The 16,501-nt window shown below is 42.1% G+C and overlaps 1 protein-coding gene and 1 long non-coding RNA gene across 3 annotated transcripts in view; one reads left to right on the forward strand and one right to left on the reverse strand.

Moving 5' to 3' along the window:
• RASGEF1B (RasGEF domain family member 1B) overlaps positions 1-16,501 on the reverse strand; it is a 651,632-nt gene that overhangs the window by 36,391 nt on the left and 598,740 nt on the right. Inside the window, exon 1 of one of the 2 annotated variants that reach the window (XM_061420596.1) lies at positions 1,731-1,869. The exons of the other annotated variant lie outside the window; for it this stretch is intronic. The gene's annotated coding sequence lies outside the window, so the exon portion shown is untranslated. Of the gene's footprint in view, positions 1-1,730; positions 1,870-16,501 lie in introns of those variants that run through there. 2 annotated transcript variants of the gene reach the window in all.
• On the forward strand, positions 1,916-15,337 carry LOC133249770 (uncharacterized). The gene is made up of 3 exons (XR_009737091.1): positions 1,916-2,234; positions 9,216-9,333; positions 12,912-15,337. It is a non-coding gene; the product is annotated as an uncharacterized LOC133249770 (long non-coding RNA).

Genomic DNA, 16,501 nt, shown 5'->3' on the forward strand with positions numbered 1-16,501 from the left:
AGAATGCCAACAAGAAACTTGCTAATCCGTAGCTGATCATCTCCACTTTTTGCCTGAAAGGTGTAACAGAGCATCAACTGTGAACCCTGATGTCTGTCAAAAATGCCCCAGGTCCTCCCTGGCCCAATCCCCTCCTCCCTCCCCCCCAAATAAAATAACCATTAATAATAGGATCCAACAAGCTGCCACACTTTTTAATCTGTTATGAAAATCCAACATCCAAGCATTTTTATTTTTATTTCCTTTTAGAAGTCACTTCTACATTTGCCCTAAACCTCACCTGACTAGTTGTTTTCCTCCCAAATCTCTGATCGGGCGTATACTCTGGTGAACTGTAACCTCCTTGTTTCTTAGCCTAGGCTTATCACCATGGTCTATGTTTTAAATTAAGACACAGCCATCACATGCTAAGCTCTAGCCGCTGTCTTCAGAAGGAAAGAATAATTATTCACCCCATCTGAGTCTGACTGTACCAGACATTAATCAAGAGGGCAAAAGCCTGATCCCTGAACTCTTCCCCTTTATGCACCCAGTTCAGAGACCCTCCCAGGCCATCAGATCATCGAGGTCTAAATATAGATCTACGCGCACCAGCAGTCCCTGACCACCGTCACATGGTGCTGCTGACGAATGACTCCTTGGAGACGCTTTCGACTCAAACACACGTACACAAATTTGTGTGCATATCCATCCATATACACTATACCCACCGAATTCGTTAGCAAAGATGGGCATATCCATCCACTCAGAAAAGAGGGTCGCTCCCTAGAGATGCCCTCTTGGTACACTTGCGACACTCTGCACTGTCAGAGGACTTAGCTACGTTGCTCTCCCTTGACCTGCGCGGATCACGTTGGGGTAAGGTGAGAATCAATATTCCAGTGGTACGTAGACAGACAGACACACCTACGTACCCTCCAGCCCCCCTGTTCTGCTTTTTCTCAGGAACAGCACTGAAGTTTCCACGGTTCCCCGAGAAAGGAGCCTCCCTCCCGCCAGCAGCCCGCGAGGCTCCCAGGTACCCACAGTTCAGATTACTATCTCCCAGCCAGGTGACCCAAGACGACTCACCTGAGCTCAGGCAAGAGCAAGGGGACACTCTGTCCCAAGTAGCCAGCCAAACGGAGGAATTAAAGAATATCACCGTGTCAGTGGTGAGCACATGACTTCTGTTCCCTTGTCTCTTTTAAGAGTCAGACCTTAAGATTTTAAGGCTCCGACACCAAAAATAAACAGCACCCCTCCCCCCCCCCCACCCACGCACGAAAACTAGCCAAGAAGTAGAAGAAAACAACCTAGGAAGGGCGAAGAGGATGAAGAAAGGATGAACAGCGACTAGGACTCGGACAGATCCTCAAAAACTGTACCAAGATCTCGAGACAGAGGCCTGGCTGTGGGATCCGACTGAGAAAAACAAGGCAAAAGCCCAAGCCTGTCCCCTCCTGGACCCCATCGACTTGGGTCCCGCACCTGTTGGCACCGTGACCGCTCCAAAGGTGGCCCCAGACGCCCTCGGTGGCCAGGCAGGAGAACTCCCCACTCCACTCGCTTTCGCGGAACGCTCTGCACCAGGAGCGCTCGCTCGCCCTGCTCTCCCGCAGCCTCCAGGGGCACCGACAGCGGGAGCCAGTCCGAGAGCCTGGGAGAGGGCAGCGCGCGGCAGGGTCGCGCGTTCCCGCAGCCGGGCTCTGGTTTCTCCCAAGAGAACTACTGATCAGGGAACAACTCACCTGCAGATGGACCCCTCGTCCTCGGCTTCCCGACTTTTTTCCGTGTGCCCACCAACGCAACCAAAGGACAGGGAACGAAAGCGCGCGGGAAGATGAGGGGGAAAAAAAGAACTCTGTCCAACCAGTCCGGTGCCTTGTTTATACTGAAACTACGGCCGCGGCCGGGGCGCACACCCACTTGGCTCCGAAGGCCCGCCCCCGCCGTCAGCCCCGCCCCGCGCCCGTCCTCACGGTCCAATCACGGCGAAGATCCCCGCCCACTCCGCCACCGCCCCCGGCGCCCGGGACCCGCCCACGCGTCCCCTGGGGCCCGGGACTCCAGCAGCGAGGTTGCCTCGGTACCCTCCCACGCTGCGGAGGCCGGCGGAGCCCGGCGCCGCAGTGTTTACCAGCGCTGGTTCGGCTCGCTCGGTCGGCGTGCGCTTCCTCCCAAGTGCACCTGCCGGGGGCTGTTTGTGCAGTCATGTGTGTGCCTGTGTGTGTTCGTTTACTTGTGTGCTACCTGTAAATACCGGCTCGACTTGTTATACCGTCTCTATTAACATAATTATGAGCTAGAGGTTATTGTCCGTGTAACTTTCAGAAGAGAGCGGAGAGAAACCACAAGAACATTCGCTCAGCAAATATTTACAGAAAACCTGAGTGCTAGGGTTGTGCCAAACGCTGGGGGCACACTCCAGGTTGGTCCCTGACATTATGAAGCTTACAGTTTAGTGGAGGACAAACATTTAAAAAATCGTCACCCGAACAAAACGTAAAATTGAGGCTGTTACAGGTGCAACAATGAAAGGGAACTGTGCTGTGAAATAAGATTCTGGAGGCAAAGGGGTGGCCTGACCTCAGTAAATGTCTTGCTGTCATGGTAACCTTATACTTTATCATTGGATACTTGATAACTATTTTAGAAAAAGAGGTAAAACCCCCAGTACTTCACCTTGTACGAAGAAAAAGAGACTGGAGGGAAGAAAAGATGAAAAACAGGGGAAGGAAGAGATGCAAGAAAAGGACAAAATCTTAAAGCATCAGGAGGATACATGTGTATGTATGGCTGAGTCCTTTTGCTGTCTACCTGAAACTATCACAGCATTGTTAATTGGCTATATGAAGTGAAGTGAACTGAAAGTAGCTCAGTCCTGTCTACTCTTTGCCACACCATGCACTGTAGCCTGCCAGGCTCCTCTGTCCATGAAATTCTCCAGGTCACAGTACTAGAGTGGGTAGCCATTCCCTTCTCCAGGGCATTTTTCTAACCCAGGGATCAAACCCAGGTCTCGATTGCAGGCGGATTCTTTACAGTCTGAACCACCAGGGAAACCCAGTTGGCTCTATGCTCCAATACAATATAAAACACACACACACACACACACACACACACACAGACTCTTGCCTGCTATGTGACCTTGGATAAGTAAAGCAGCTTTTCTGAGCTTCCGTTTTCCCATGTATAAAACAACATTATTCATACCTGGCCTATAGGACTATAATTAGGATTACTGAGATAGAGGAATGTTTTTTTGTCTCTGTGCCATCTTCCCTCCCTCCCTCCTCCTTCCTGGGATGGAAACAGTGCTCTTGAAGCTCACCTTGCCTATGCTTAGCTCATCCCTTCCCTCAGCTTCTTCATCGGTGCCTCCTGGGGCTTCTCTTTCATTAATTATACTCCATCCTTCTCTTCTACAAATGGGTCTCCCCCACCCCACAACTCCCCTCTACCTCCCCATCCCCTTCCCCCCTCCCCGCACCATGACTCAGGAAGCCACTCTCACTTATCTGAGCTTCTCTACAGTTTAAAGAAGGAGCCATAAGGTCAAGACAGCTTGGCATGGCCAGCTAGCTATTCAGAGTAAAGCACCAGGCTTGTGTGGCCCAGCCCTGTTGTGGTTGTGCTGGTTGGCTAGTTTTTCCAGCTCAGTTTTCCACCCTGGTTCTGCAGCAAAAAGCCATAACAGGTTGGGCAAGTCATTTCCAATCCTGAGGTTCCTGCTCCTGTAGCAATAAATAATAGTTGGAGTAAATCATGATTTCTTAATGGAAATGTTTGACATCCTTTGTAGTAGCCTCCGGATATACCCACCAGCCCAAAAGATTTGCCCAGTTTTACATTCTGCAGTTTTTCTTTCTTCCATCCAAATAAAAGATGTTTGTTTTAATTTCTCAAAAATATATAATAGATACTATGATACTATTGATTCGGTGCTTTTCCAAACCACATTCCTGCTCCCCATTCTGGCTCATCCCCCAGGGCCCCTTCCAGCTCTCTGTGTGAGAGTAATACATAAGAAGACTGCTCCAGAGTTAGGTGGCTCAAACTCTAATCCTCTATCTCTTACCCAGTGATCAAACCTTAGAAAAGGCAAGGAAGGATTCTTGAGGCCCAGCTGACTCATCTAAAAAATAGCAGTCATGCTTTATAAAAGCAAATTCTTCATGGAACAAGATGAAAAGATGTAATACACAAAATAAGCTTGGAAAAGTACCCCTTGGAGAAGCATTCTCTGACCTCATTATTATTTTTTAAATTCGTTTTAGTATTTATTTAATGCTTCCCAGGTGGCGCTAGTGGTAAAGAATCCGCCTGCCAATGCAAGAGATACTGGAGACATGGGTTTGATCTCTGGGTGGGGAAGATCTCCTGGAGAAGGGAATCGCAACCCACTCCAGTATTCTTGCCTGAAAAATCCCACGGACAGAGAAGCCTAGTGGGCTACAGACCATGGTGTGGCAAAGAGTGAACCCGACTGAGCACACATATACACAAGGCCAGGTCTTAGTTGTGGCATGCAGGATCTTTAGCTGCAGTATGTGGGATCTTATTTGTACCATGTGGGATCTAGTTCCCTGACCAGGGATCAAATCCCGACCCCTTGCATTGGGAGAGTGGAGTCTTAGCCACTGTACCACCAGGGAAGTCCCCTGATCTCCCTATTTAAAACTGTAGACCCCTCCCCCATCCATCTCAGCCTTCTCTGCTTTGTTGTTTCTTCCACAGCACTTTCTACCATTTAACATACTGTCTATTTTACTTATTAGCATTTGCTTCCCTCCCTTCATTATAAGTTCCATAAGAGCCAAGTTTGTGGTTTGTTGCTGGAGTTGTGGTCTTTCGCTGTTTCCAATGTCTACAACAGTATCTAACACACAATACACACTCACTATCCATATGTTGGTTGAATGAATGAATGCCTCACAAATGGTAAATAATAGCTTTTATGAGTATGTATTTAATTATCTTTTATCATGAAAAGATATTCATTCCATCCTCTACTTGTCATAGTTTCTTTCTGGTCTTTGGACTCCATTGGCTCAGCTCTTGTCTCTGACATGTTGGTAAGCTCAGTAATGTTGGTCAAATTGATGCAAATAAACCCCTGCTGAGTAGGACCTCACTTGGGTAATAAAAACAGCCACTTGTATTGAGCTTCTATATGGCCAGCTCTGTGCTGAACATTATTTTTCTTTCCCTTCCCTTTGGACCTGAAGCTCACAAAATTACAACAGTCGTCACGACTGATTCATGTCCCACATTCCTCCTTTTATTTCACTCTCTTTCATTTCCCATCTAAGACCCCACTTCTCACCCAAAGCCACTTACTCCTTCTCACAGATGTGGTACGGATGTTTTGATCTGCCTTTCATGAACGATGACGTGTATTTTATGTGAGCACCACAAGAGTTTATTTACCTAAACATTATTGTGTAATCCATCTCATTTTCTTTCTCGTGGTTTTTTCTAAGTTTTGATCATCTATCCATCCACGTTGACATAAGTTGATGGTGTTCATTTCGTTTACTCGCTGCTGAGTATTTCATCATGTTCATTTTATGGACTGAGCGACTAACACTTTCACTTTCATATTTGTGTACATTATCGTTTGTCCTCACCAAAACTCTGGGATATAGGTACTGTTTTCTCCATTTATGAGATAAGGAATTAAGGCAAGAAGGTAAATAACTGCCAAGAACATTCAAATGAAGAAGTCATGAATTAAACTTGTATCTCTCTGATTCCAATGTTCCAATCCACTCTACAGAATGGATATAATTACTCTAAGATTTTTGAAATAATATCTGAAAAAAATCCTCTATTTCTTGGTCATATCACATGTCCAAGATATTTCTGTTAAAACTAGTAACTATGTGTATATACATTAAACCAGAGTCTGGCTTTTTCATTGCTCTTAAAAGTGGTAGATATATGTAGATAAACCAGAGACCAGTTCTTTTCATTGCGAAGCAATGTTTATCACTTGTCTCAGACACAAGTTAAATATCATTTTTGTGGCTTATGATTTTCTTAAGACACAAGAAATTTAAATAAAAATCTCACAAAGATAGCCTTCAAATGCTTAAAGTGCATCATATCAAAGAGGAATAAGGCTCCAGAACACCAAATAGAACTAAACAGGGAAAAGTATAAAGGAATGGACCAAGGCTTCAGCGTAAGAAAAACAGTAACAAAGGCCTGTCTAGTCAAAGCTATAGTTTTTTCCAGTAGTCATGTATGGATGTGAGAGTTGGACCATAAAAAAGGCTGAGTGCCAAAGGATTGATGCTTTCGAATTGTAGTGCTGGAGAGAAGACTCTTGAGAGTCCCTTGAACTGAAAGGAGATCAAACCAGTCCACCCTAAAGGAAATCAGTCCTGAATATTCATCAGAAGGACTGATGCTAAAGCTGAAGCTCCAATACTTTGGCCACCTGATGCAAAGAGCTGATTCACTGGAAAAGACCTTGATGCTGGGAAAGATTGAAGGCAGGAGGAGAAGGGGATGACAGAGGATGAGATGGTTGGATGGCATCACCAACTCAATGGACATGAGTTTGAGCAAACTCCAGGAGATGCTGAAGGACAGGGAAGCCTGGCATGCTGCAGTTCATGGGTTACAAAGAGTTGGACATGGTTTAGTGACTGAACAACAATGCTCCCAATAGAACAGCAGCCTTTTTTGGTATTGAATTCCCTCTCTCTGGATCTTAAAGGGCCTTGTGAAATGGCCAAGTAACTCTCCAGAACACTTCCACATATTCTCTTTCATTTAGCTTCTTTGTGTCACTCTGAAATATGAAGATGAAGAGTCTAAGGATATGGAATCTTAGCCCCAGTTTATAAATGGCAGGAAACAAAGGCATAGGTCACACTGCTTATCAACAGCCAGTCTAGACCACATCCTCAGCCTTCTCACTTTCAAAGCCAAGGAAGACAAACCCATGTTTTAAAAGTATGAGGTACACTGCCTCACGTATATTTTGACAGAAGATTACAAGAATTTCAGAAAGCAGAAACAGGAAGAATGACCAGATGCAATTAAACAGTTCCTAAGCAAGGTATGTTAGTATAAGTTTGCAGCTGGTTAATTCATCCTTTGTCTGAACTAATTGCAGCTTCTCTGGAATATGCAAAATCAACAGATAAAAAGAAACCAAACTCTATAATACCTCGGTACTGCACAGATACCATTATTTTATATAAAAGGGTGGGAAAAGTGATTGCTTTTGCATGAGAATCAATTTAAAGGAAGAGGGAGGAAAGAAAACCACAAGGTTCCCCTGTACTGCACTCTTTCACAAAGGGAGGATGAGATACTACAGTGGTGTGGCTCAGTAGAGACAAAGACATTTGGAACCAGAGGTCTGATTTGTTGGCATCGTCTCTGTTTGGATTCTCCCTTTCATGTGGCTATAATGGGATGAAGAGATGTTGATCAGGTGAATTAGAGCAGCCTGGCTCTAGACCTTACAAAAAAACCCTTATATTCCCCTGCTTTTTAGCATGACTTTTCCCTGACTTCCCTTTCCTCATCTGAGACCCTAGAAACAGGGAAGGAAGCTGCTTGGCATGCTTGGGTTTCGTGGCCTCTTCTTCATTCTAGCCTGAGTAAAACGAATTCTGCCCATGGGCCCTCCTAGCCTATGAGGGGGCCATGTTGGAATTTCACAGTAATAAAGTGTGTATATGTTTGACACTGAACCTCTATTCCTACCTTTTCCTGGAACCTGAAGGAAGGATGGTGAGCACAGGACTTGAAAATTTAGATATGTAAGATTCTGAGTCCCTGGTCTTTCATGACGATAAAATGAACCCTGCCACTTGGGAGGAATTTTTGCAACGAAACACTTGATTGGGGAGACTTGGAATGATCTCCTCAGTAATAATTCCTAACAATTGTTATCATTTACAATGTTCTTTCACAGCACTGTCTCATTTAGGGAGAATACTGAGTTCATGAAGGTCACTCCATATTAATGGTGGTTATTACAGAGGCATATATTTTCCTTTCCTGGGATCACTAAAAATATTATAGAGAGCCATTCATTTAGATTTGCTAAGAAGTTACCACTAAGTAAAAGGGAATTGGCTAGAAAAGGTAACTTCAGGGAAGTCTCTTCCACACGTCTAGGTGATCCTCTAGGTGACAAATTGTCACTGTTTGTCTACTGGACTTTAAAGTTGTAGAGAAAAACTCATCCTCCTGAAGTGCCGGGAAATGCCCCACATTTAGTGATTTTCCATTCCTCTCGGTGAGGAGGGCAGGAGCTCACACGTGGTCACAGGGCTGCTCTGTTGGGAGGGGCAGGTGGCCCAAGTATAAAAAAAATAAAAAATAAATTAAAAAAAATAAAGTTGTAGAGAAGAATGTCACAACTGCATGGAAAATTCCACAAAGTAGGTAGGTTTACATAGTAGGTTTTCAAAGTGCCCTAAGAAGATGTAAAAGTTACCATATTTTCATTTATACCAGACAAGAACTACAGAAAAGCAAATATATTATTTTTCCTTTATAAGCATCGTTATTTTGCTCATTTGCCAATTCTTACTTATTCAGACAAAGTAATTTTTGCAATACCCTCAGAAGGCATATTGATATTGAGAAACAATATTGCTTGGCCTGGTTATAAGACAGTCTCATCATCATTGATTATATAATGCATAGTGACTTTTTTTAATACAGAGAAAGAAATATTTCATAACCTTAAACACTATTTTAATATAATGTATCAGTTTGAGCAAACTCCAGGAGATGGTGATGGACAGGGAACTCTGGTGTGCTGCAGCCCATGGGGTCACAAAGAGACGGACACAGCTGAGCAACTAAACAACAATAAATCATTCTTTTGAGAGGAGATTCAACTATATTTAACATGAATTTATTTAGATAAATGTTCTTCATCTTATAAAATCTTTATAGTGAATGGTAGACATACTATTTCTCTAGTTCAAATTTCTCTTTATAGTGGTTTGGTCTGGTTTCTTGTGTAGGAGTTGATCTTATAATGAATGAAGAAAAAGTTTTATGTTTCATATTCTTATATCCCTTAATATTGTCTGATTATTTTGCTAGACAATCCCCTTAGTTTTGACTAATTACCAGTCTATGCCCTAGAACATTGAGTGTGGCAGGGAAGGGAGAAAATGAATAATAGAATAATAAAATCTTAGAGCTGAGAAAAATTAATGATCATCTCTGTTCATCTCTCCCCACCTCAGTGCCACCAACCAAGGCATTTATTAATTGAGGAAATTGAATACTAAGAGATGAGATGATCTCTCCAAGGCTGACCAACAAGGTAACTGCCAAGGTTATACAAGTCAAAGAGCCTGGATGGTAAGTCCAAGACTTCAAAACCTACCTGATTTGACTTCCTAATCATTCCTTCAGGGCTGAAATTTGTGGAGCTACTTTAAAGTTCAGTTCAGTTCAGTTCAGTCGCTCAGTCGTGACCCCATGGACTGCAAGACTCCAGGCCTCCCTGTCCATCACCAACTCCCAGAGCTTACTCAAACTCATGTGAGTTGGTGATGCCATCCAACCATCTCATACTCTTCATCTCCTTCTCCTCTGGCCTTCAATCTTTTCCAGCATCAGAGTCTGCAAATCAGTCAGCTCTTCCCATCAGGTGGCCAAAGGATTGGAGTTTCAGCTTCAACATCAGTCCTTCCAATGAATATTCAGGACTGATTTCCTTTAGGATGGACTGGTTGCATCTCCTTGCAGTCCAAGGGACTCTCAAGAGTCTTCTCCAACACTACAGTTCAAAAGCATCAATTCTTCAGCACTCAGTTTCTTTAAGTCCAACTATCACATCCATACATGACTACGGGAAAAACAATAGCTTTGACTAGATGGACCTTTGTTGACAAAGTAATGTCTCTGCTTTTGAATATGCTGTCTAGGTTGGTCATAACTTTCCTTCCAAGGAGTAAGCGTCCTTTAATTTCATGGCTGCAATCACCATCTGCAGTGATTTTGCAGCCCCCCAAAATAAAGTCAGCCACTGTTTCCACTGTTTCTCCATCTATTTGCCATGAAATAGATAGGACCGGATGCCATGATCTTGTTTTCTGAATGTTGAGCTTTAAGCCAACTTTTTCACTCTCCTCTTTCACTCTCATCAAGAGGCTCTTTAGTTCTTCTTCACTTTCTGCCATAAGGGTGGTGTCATCTGTATATCTGAGGTTATTGATATTTCTCCCAGCAATTTTGATTCCAGCTTGTGCTTCATCCAGCCCAGCATTTCTCATGATGTACTCTGCATACAGGTTAAATAAGCAGGGTGACAATATACAACCTTGACATATTTCTTTTCCTATTTGGAACCAGTCTGTTGTTCCATGTCCAGATTTAACTGTTGCTTCCTGACCTGTATACAGGTTTCTCAAGAGGCAGGTCAGGTGGTCTGGTATTCCCATCTCTTTCAGAATTTTCCACAGTTTATTGTGATCCACACAGTCAAAGGCTTTGGCATAGTCAATAAAGCAGAAATAGATGTTTTTCTGGAACTCTCTTGCTTTTTCCATGATCCAGCGGATGTTGGCAATTTGATCTCTGGTTCCTCTGCCTTTTCTAAAACCAGCTTGAACATCTGGAAGTTCATGGTTCATATATTGCTGAAACCTGGCTTGGAGAATTTTAAGCATTACTTTGCTAGCATGTGAGATGAGTGCAACTGTGTGGTAGTTTCAACATTCTTTGGCACTGTCTTTCTTGGGGATTGGAATGAAAACTGACCTTTTCCAGTCCTGTGGCCACTGCTGAGTTTCCCACATTTGCTGGCATATTGAGTGCAGCACTTTCACAGCATCATCCTTTAGGATTTGAAATAGCTCAACTGGAATTCCATCACCTCTACTAGCTTTGTTCGTAGTGATGCTTTCTAAGGCCCACTTGACTTCACATTCCAGGAAGTCTGGCTCTAGGTCAGTGATCACACCATTGTGATTATCTTGGTTGTGAAGATCTTTTTTGTGCAGTTCTTCTGTGTATTCTTGCCATCTCTTCTTAATATCTTCTGCTTCTGTTAGGTCCATACCATTTCTGTCCTTTATTGAGCTCATCTTTGCATGAAATGTTCCCTGGGTATCTCTAATTTTCTTGAAGACATCTCTAGTCTTTCTCATTCTATTGTTTTCCTCTATTTCTTTGCACTGATCACTGAGGAAGGTTTTCTTATCTCTCCTTGCTATTCTTGGGAACTCTGCATTCAAAGGGGTATATATTTCCTTTTCTCCTTTGCTTTTCGCTTCCCTTCTTTTCACAGCTATTTGTACGGCCTCCTTAGACAGCCATTTTGCTTTTTTGCATTTCTTTTTCTTGGGGATAGTCTTGCTCCCTGTCTCCTGTACAATGTCACGAACCTCCATCCATAGTTCATCAGGCACTCTGTCTATCAGATCTAGTCCCTTAAATCTATTTCTCAGTTCCACCATATAATCGTTAGGGATTTGATTTAGGTTATACCTGAATGGTCTAGTGGTTTTCCCTACTTGCTTCAATTTAAGTCTGAATTTGGCAATAAGGAGTTCATGATCTGAGCCACAGTCAGCTCCTGGTCTTGTTTTTGGTGACTGTATAAAGCTTCTCCATCTTTGACTGCAAAGAATATAATCAAACTGATTTCAGTGTTGACCATCTGGTGATGAACTTTGAGGTTATGGAAGGATAATTTGTTTTCAAATATTGATGACAAATACTCTCTACTAAATACTTCTTGATGAAATGATAAAGAAGAATTCTTTAGGTGTTCTTAATACCTTTTATTAGATTTCTCTAAATATTGCTAATATCATTTATCTATTTAATATTCAAGATAGTAATATAGTAAACTCTCGGTTGCTTTATCATTAACATAACCATAGTTTAGACTATTAGTCAGACTTTATAAACTGTATTCAAGAAATTATGAAATCCCCTGGCAGTCCAGTGGTTAGGACTCTGAGCTTTCACTGCTATGGGTCTGGGTTCAACCCCTGGTTGTGGAACTAAGATCCCACAAGTTGTGGAGCGTGCCCGTCCCCCAAAAAAGAAATCAAAAACCTTCTTTAGTAAGCATTTGCTGTTGTCATCATGAAAACATATACTTAAAAGGTATTTTTTATTTAATTTAATAAAATAATTTTTATAAGACTGTATCCTCTTTCATAAATATTATAGCGTTGTTGTGATTTCTCGATAATTTTGTGAAGTTTAATTTTGTAAAATGTCCAGACGTTTTGATTCATGGACAGCCATTATTTTCATAGTAACAGCAACATTTCTGTTCAATATATTTAAATATTGCTGTGAAATATGTAATACTAAGTATATTTTTATGCACAAAAACAAATGGGGCAGATCATATAATTTAATTAGTTCACTGAATTAGAATGGCTGTCCCTGGGAAGGGGTGGGGGTGGGACTGGGCATGGAAGACAACTTTATGTGAAGTGTTTTTGCTGTTGTTGTTCAGTCACAAAGTCATGTCTGACTCTTTGAACCACATGAACTGCAGCACACCAGGCTTCCCTGTCCTTTACTATCTGCCTGAGTTTGCTCAAACTCATGTCCATTGAGTCGGTGATGCCATTCAACCGTCTTATGCTCTGTCACTCCCTTCTTCTCTTGCCCTCAATCTTTCCCTGCGTCAGGGTCTTTTCCAATATAGTATTTACTCCTTTCATAAAGAAGATATAAATCAGACACAACAAGATGCTTGATATTATCATTTGTGGGTGGTGAATACACAGGTGTCCATACCTTTTCTTTTTTAAATTTTGTAAATTTCTTTCAAAAACACAAAAGATTTTTATGGTGAAAATTGGATGTTTTCATATAACTATGTTACATAATCTTAAAATTATTTCTTTTCTTCTTTTTTTCTTTCTTCCTTTCTTGTGCTGTGCCATGCAACACTGGGCTGGAATAAGCACAAGTCAGAATAAAGATTGCCAGGAGAAATATCAATAACCTCAGATATGCAGATGACACCACCCTTATGGCAGAAAGTGAAGAAGAACTAAAGAGCCTCTTGATGAAAGTGAAAGAGGAGAGTGAAAAAAATGGCTTAAAGCTCAACATTCAGAAAACAAAGATCATGGCATCTGGTCCCATCACTTCATGGGAAATAGATGGGGAAATAGTGGAAACAGTGGCTGACTTAATTTTGGGGGGCTGCAAAATCACTGCAGATGGTGATTGCAGCCATGAAATTAAAAGACACTTACTCCTTGGAAAGAATGTTATGACCAACCTAGATAGCATATTAAAAAGCAGAGACATTACTTTGTTAACAAAGGTCCGTCTAGTCAAGGCTATGGTTTTTCCAGTGATCATGTATGGATGTGAGAGTTGGACTATAAAGAAAGCTGAGGGGCAAAGAATTGATGCTTTTGAACTGTGGTGTTGGAGAAGACTCTTGAGAGTCCCTTGGACTGCAAGGAGATGCAACCAGTCCATCCTAAAGGAAATCAGTCCTGGGTGTTCATTGGAAGGACTGATGTTGAAGCTGAAACTCCAATCCTTTGGCCACCTGATGGGAAGAGCTGACTCATTTGAAAAGACCCTCATGCTGGGAAAGATTGAGGGCAGGAGAGAAGGGGATGACAGAGGATGAGATGGTTGGGTGGCATCACTGACTCAATGGACATGAGTTTGGGTGAACTCGGGGAGTTGCTGATAGACAGGGAGGCCTGGCGTGCTGCAGTTCATGGGGTCACAAGGAGTTGGACACGACTGAGTGACTGAACTGAACTGATGCAGCTTACAGGAGATCAGTTCCCTGACCAGAGATTGAACCCAGATCACGGCAGTAAATCTCAGAATCCTAACCACTAGGCCAGGGACTCCCTAAATGTCTGTATTTAAAGTTTTCATTTTAAAGCAATATATACTGGTAAAGTTATTGTTTTACCTTTTCCTGCTTATTGATTAATCACATTTATAAAGTATAACTTAATAAAAAGTCCAGAGAATTTGTGGCTCAGCTGGTAAAGAACTCACTTGCCAATGCAGGAGACACAAGAGACTATAGGTTTAATCCCTGGGTCTAAAAGATCCCCTCAAGAAGGAAATGGCAATCCACTCCAGTGCTTTTGCCTGGGAAATCCCATGGACAGAGGAACCTGGCGGTCTATAGTTCATGGAGTCACAGAGTCGGACACGACTGAGCGCACACACACGCATATAAACACACACATACATACACACAAAAAATTATATATATGAAAACTTTGTTAAAGAACGTTATGCATCTCACAGAGTTTATCAAGATTATTAGCTTTCTCTTGCTGTGATGTGTCTGTGTGTATATTCTCTCAGACTGTGATGTTTATTATGAGTATTAAACCCACAAAAGAGCTTTGAGTCTGGATAGAAATCTTCTTTAAGGTCAAACCTCATACACATTAACACCACTAGCATATGACTAATGTTTCTAGGGCTTGGAATTAACTAGTGATAACCTTAGAATCTACAGTTACCCACATAATTATCTCCAATTAGCTGTCTCTGAAGAGTGGTCAAGAATGAAAGGAAAATGGAGGTTGAATACATGGAAATGTCTATTACTGGAATAGTCCATTCACTTCAGGTCTGTTGAGAGAGTCAGAGTATATGTTTTCAAGATGTGTTTGATGAGTAAATGGGGTGGAAGGACATGCTTGTTGCCAACAGAGGTGAAATTTGGAAAGAGATGGAATAAATAGAAATTTTCTGGTCCAGAACGTAGTTCTCAGTGATTTTAAAGAGATTATCTCCCAAGAAAAAGCATGCAAGGAAATAAGCCTAAGAAAGACCAAGGCCTTCTCTGTGAAAGGATGAATTTAACACCTCTCGCAACAAGAAATCCACAACAGAAGGTCAAATAAAATATCTTAGCCTGGATAAAATCCTCCAAATATATAAAACACTTGTCTTAAGTTCTGTTTTGTTTCTTAAGAACTCATAACAAACTCTTTTTGAAATGCCCTGCCTTCCTAAGTTAAAAGTCAAACACCAGCTGTTACAAAAGGCAGTTGTGAGCCCAAACTTTCTAACTTCCAAAATACTAACAAGCTGTACTTTTCCCCCCAGAATAGCTGAACTGGGACATACTGTTTCGAAAATATCTCTAAATAGATGCAATTTTGGCTAGCCCTGCCCCCACTCTTGCACTAAGGCTAATAGTTGACAATGATCAGTTTTTGATTCAAAACATACAACAAAATAAAAATGAATGTGAATTTTGGCCTGTGCCTTTCCACCAGTGAGGGAAAAACCTAGCCTTTAAAGTATATCATAGTGATATAACTCTAGGAACATCTAGCTTGATAAGGCGCCTATACTAGGTTTCACAATTTTTTACAGGAGTTTTTAGGCTTTCTTTCCTTTTATTTTTCTTTTATCTTCTTTTTTCAAAAATTTCCCTTTCTTTCTTTCTCTGTGATTTACATAGCAGGGAAATTTTTTACTCTAAATCTCAGAGTAATTAAACCAGGAAGAAGTAATGTTTGAATCTGTTAGACAGTTATTTTAGGGAGAACTAACCAGTATATTGAAATAAGTCATTTGCAAAAAAGGCTAGCTGAACTTGTTCCAGAGGATACAAAATGAGGAAGAAAATGTAAAACAGGACAGCCTGTTGAGAGCAGATAACAGAAGGAACTCATTTTCTCACCTGTAAAGAGAAAGCAGTGAACACTCTTTGAAAGGGACCCTGAACAGTATAGGAATAAGTATTAATAACAGGGATCCTATAGAACTTGGCTCTCTGTTGGAGAAGTTAACACCTCAGATTCTTAGTTTCCTCAACTGTAAAATGAGGGGATTGGAGATTCGATTTCAGAGGTGTTTTCTTGCTGGCAAATACTACTTCATATTAATACTGTTTTTAACTGTCAGTTTTTAGACTGATTCCATCTGGATGCCTCAGCAGAGAGCCAAGAGGCCTGAGGAGGCCCAGAAGTGATGGACTTGACCCAACTCTACAGACTTGGTTATGACTATAGTTCTGGTTGTATCTTTCCCCAGAGTTCATTGTCTGCATTGTTATAGTGATGAGGATGCTTCAAAGAGTCCCCAGGGATCAGTTGCCACTTTGCCTAAGGCTCGGCCTAACACTAGAGGCAGTGGCTGCAGCTCACCATCACACGGCATAGTGATACCTCTGTTCTGCGTCTGGTTTCATAAGCTTTGACATTCAGCTTCAGGGATTGAAGGTCTGGGGCTAATTTGGGGGGCTAATTTCTTATCTAACAGATGTGCATTTCATATAGGGTGACCAAGCATCTCAATCCGCTCAGGACTACCCTGGTTCTGGGCTTCCCTGGTGGCTCAGTAGTAAAGAATCCACCTGCAATGGAGGAGACTCAGGCTCAATCCCTGGGTCAGGAAGATCCCCTGGAAAAGGGAATGGCTACCCACTCCAGTATTCTTCCCTGAAGAATTCCATCAACAGAATCAGATGGTAAAGAATCTGCCTGCAATGCAGTAGACCTGGGTTTGATCTGTGGGTGGGGAAGATCTCCTGGAGAAGGGAATG

The sequence above is a fragment of the Bos javanicus genome, chromosome 6, assembly GCF_032452875.1.
Source record: "Bos javanicus breed banteng chromosome 6, ARS-OSU_banteng_1.0, whole genome shotgun sequence".
Lineage (NCBI taxonomy): Eukaryota > Metazoa > Chordata > Mammalia > Artiodactyla > Bovidae > Bos > Bos javanicus.